This window comes from Syzygium oleosum, unplaced genomic scaffold, assembly GCF_021117445.2.
Source record: "Syzygium oleosum isolate NSW1041296 unplaced genomic scaffold, Sole_v2.1 Sole_v2.56, whole genome shotgun sequence".
Classification (NCBI taxonomy): Eukaryota; Viridiplantae; Streptophyta; class Magnoliopsida; order Myrtales; family Myrtaceae; genus Syzygium; species Syzygium oleosum.
The window spans coordinates 702,150-706,019 of NW_026607540.1; the positions used below are offsets into that span (position 1 = coordinate 702,150).

General features: G+C 39.1%; 1 pseudogene; it reads left to right on the forward strand.

The window, feature by feature from the left end:
* Nucleotides 1-1,958: 1,958 nt before the first annotated feature.
* LOC130136966 (transcription termination factor MTERF8, chloroplastic-like) lies at nt 1,959-3,618 on the forward strand (annotated as a pseudogene).
* Nucleotides 3,619-3,870: the final 252 nt, after the last annotated feature.

Here is a 3,870-nt window from a genome sequence, read left to right on the forward strand (position 1 = left end):
ATTATAACAAGAAGACAGATATTTAACACTTCGAGAGATGGAAGTTGCACATGTCTCATTTTAATCATCTAAGAACCGCTGGAAAAAGAAAAATTGACTATCAAGATTTGAAACTATGTTGTAGCACAATAGCCACTAATATGTCCTATTCAATCCGATTTCGCCTCTTTAAAAAGAAAATTCGGTCGAAAGAGCAATCATATCAAATCTAAAAGAGCTGCAAATATATTAATGACGACATGAAAGAAGAATAATTCACATTGCTACAAGCGACTAAGTTTGTAATATCGACATGAATGAAATCAAAGAAGAAGAATTTTCAATTAATTAATTGCCTTTGATACTTTACAACTGTGAAGAAAAACCTCGTGCTATAACAGATTACATGAATCCAGGTGCTTAGAAGTTAGAATCTATTTCATTTTCTTTTTCTTTGGCATAATAGAGTTTTTATTCCAATTGGCCAATTCTATGTGCAGCTTGAGTTTGATCTGGATGACCAATACTATGATAAGGAGGAATTGTATTGTGTCACAAAACCAAGAATTTGAGTATTCCGCGAAGCATCTTGTGAGCGTAGAGATTGTTGGTTTCAGTGCTACATGTGTTTGGAGCTGAAGCAGTGGCTTTTTTTAATTAAATTTCTTCTTCGTAATTCACGTGCTTTGGAGAAGATGGCAATCAAGGCTAAGATGCACAAAGCTAAGAACTGGGAATCTTCGAAGTCAGTTGATCTCTGAACATTACTTGGTTGTCCTTCTGTCGCAAGTAATGGCAAAGTCTCATCTGTCTCATGGCAGTGGTATCTTCGTCATTACTTTTGGCCATGATGAGCCGACGCTCTGGATCGTAGAAGCACGAGCATCCTTTTCTCTGTACCTATCAGCATCACATTCGGCCGAGCTTCGGCTTCATAAGCAGAGGAGATGAAATGATTAGCAGAGATGAAGGTGAACATGGAGACCGAGGAAAACGAATGTTTGAGCGAAGGGGAAACTTTTGGCCTGTCAATGAGACTTTGCCGATGATAATCACATTAGGTCGGTCCTTTGGGACATCAAACTATTGGCCTCATGCTCTGATGGATACTCCAGGAGGTATATGTGAATCCCGATCTGGACAAAGTATGCATCGTTTTGATTCCTTTATATCGGTCCCGATCTTATCTTGTTCTCTAAGTTTCCATATCCTGCAGAAGTTGTATTGTTCGCACGGACAAATTTCTGGTGTGGCTCGCTTAAGTAGACAATCGAATAGGAGAAAGGTCAAAAATGAAAGAAACGAATCTATTTACTTCAAATTGTGTCAAAAATGAAAGAAACGAATCTAATTACTTCAAATTGTTCTCCAGAGACGCTGGTACCATTTCATCTTAATTCATTTGGAGTGGTGATTTGGGACATATACAGCTCCCAGGGACTTTGATGTAATCTAACATTCTTTAATCGCCATTATAGGTAAAAAAGGGAATTAATAGTATGTCATATTTTCTTGATTTAGTTGTTTTCTTGATATTTATATTCTTTTATTTATGGAATTTTAGATTTTATTAACTCAACGCGTCAAACGGGCGGGTCAAGTTGGGTTTGGGTCGGGTCGAATATGGTCCGACCCATATTTGACCTATTCAATCCGTTTTGACCCATTTTCAAGCAATACAAATATAATGACCCATACCTGATTCATAATTCCAAAACACATTAATATTCTAGGAAAACTCATTCCCACCCATTTAATCCACTTGAAACTTTTCACATGTACATGTTATTTGTTTTTTTTTTGTTATCGACAATTTATGTCTAAATATCTTCATGGACGATCGAAATATTTTTTGTTCATTAATTTTATAAGCGATACAAATAATTAATTTAAAAAAATATTTTTAAAATTATTTATTTTTCGTGAAATAAATGAAGTGAAACGTCCTTATACTTACGTGCAATACGTATGACCCGTTCATGGTCGGAACTGGGCAACTTGTTTCGAAAAAGGTCCTGCTCAAAGTTCTAGAAACACCCGCCATTAGCTCTAAGCCTCTTATCATCTCCATCCATCCTTCATTCTGTCACCAGGAAACGCACTGTACAGTGGGCTGTAATAGAGAGCGCCATTACTTCACGTACAATGCCGTTGCGTCAACTCATCACGTAATATCGAGTTCGAACTGGGCTGGTGACTCTCATAGACAAATTATGAAACAGGTCATGTTCTTGAGCGCAATTCGAATATTTGATCGAACTTCTTGTCAAAGTCTTGCCTTTTCAGGGGCATTCTATGTGTTATTCCAAGAAATCGGGCTCACCGAGAAAGAGACCGAATCTCTCGTGACCAGGGGACCCGGATTTGAGGTTGAAATCTATTGTTTCATTGCAGGCTCGTGTCAGCCTCTTTGAAATCTGTAGGATTTAGTGGCCTTGAGGTCTGCCGTTTGGTTGCGAAATGCCCTTCTGTGTTGGCAGCAGATGAAATTGATCCCTTGATACTCTTCGTGCGTGACAATTTAGATGGAAAGGTTGACCCGACCAGCTCAAGCGTCTCTTTATGTCAACGGAGCCACGATTCTTAGTTGGATTTGAGGAAAAGGTTAATTTTCTGATTCACAGGGGGACTCCTAGAGAAAAGATTGTTCATGTTCTCAACAATGTGAATTTGACGATGACTATATCTCTTAAACCGCTTGAAGATTGTTCATGTTAAACCGCTTTGGTGGGGTTGATTTGATTGAGAGGCATCCCCCCATTCTTAACTTTGATATGGATGGCCAATTGATTCCAAGAGTGGAGTTTCTCCTAGAACTTAGTCGAGGAGATGATGATGCCACCGGGGCAGTGATGCGCAAACTGCCTGCCATTTTGAAATACCTTGTGGAACACTTGGAAAGCCATGTAGAGTTCTTGAGGTCATTTGCAGGATTGATCGAGAAATGTATAGGATCATTCTGGTATTTCCTAACATTGTTAGTGCGAGCAAGGAGAGGAAGTTGCATCCCGGAATTAGTTTTCTCAAAGAATGTGGAATGAACTCCAATGAGATTTTCAAGTTCTTGACAAAAGCCCCTTTGTTTTTGGGTCCATCTCTTCAGGGTAACATTGCTTATTAGCTTGGTTTTTTGGTGAAAATTGGTTACAAGTCCAAAACGAAGGCATTCGCAGTTGCAATAGGCGCTGTGACTAGGACGAGTTGTGAAAATATGCAGAAGGTGATTGAGCTCTTCTTGAGTTACGGGTTTTCCTGTGAAGACGTGCTTTTCATGAGTAAGAAGCATCCTCACATACTTCAATACAATCCTGATTCTCTGGAGGAGAAAGTGGAATATATGGTAGGGAAGATAGGAAGCGACCTTGACGAGTTAATAGATATCCCTGCATTCCTTGGTTATAAACTCGATAGTAAAATTATGCACAGCAATGAGATGAAGAAGAAGATTATAGGTGAAGGAATGTCGCTCAACAATCTGCCAAGTGTTTCGTCTGAGAGATTTGCAAAGGAGAAGCTAGAAGAGCTGGCGCACAATGCCTAAAAAGTAAAAGGGTTGCTAAGTTTCATCCGCAGAACTTCATAGCCAAATTGATGGAAATTGTACTTTGTTTTCTCAAAGCTTTATAAGTTCAAGGTTTTTTTTTTTTCCAGGTAGACTTCTGTTGGAAGCGAGTGACTGGAGAATCGACTAACCTGTTCGATGCACTCCAAACAAAATTTCCAGGATCGTACGTTGAATCACCAGCAAACGATGAACGAATCTACTACACGTTGGTCCGAATACAATCACAAGGAAAGTATTCTTGTTCCACAGCGTTAATGCCGATTGTCTTCTCAAAGTAGATACCGAATCCTAATGCGTTGAGAGAGAGAGTTCTGAATTTTTCTTGT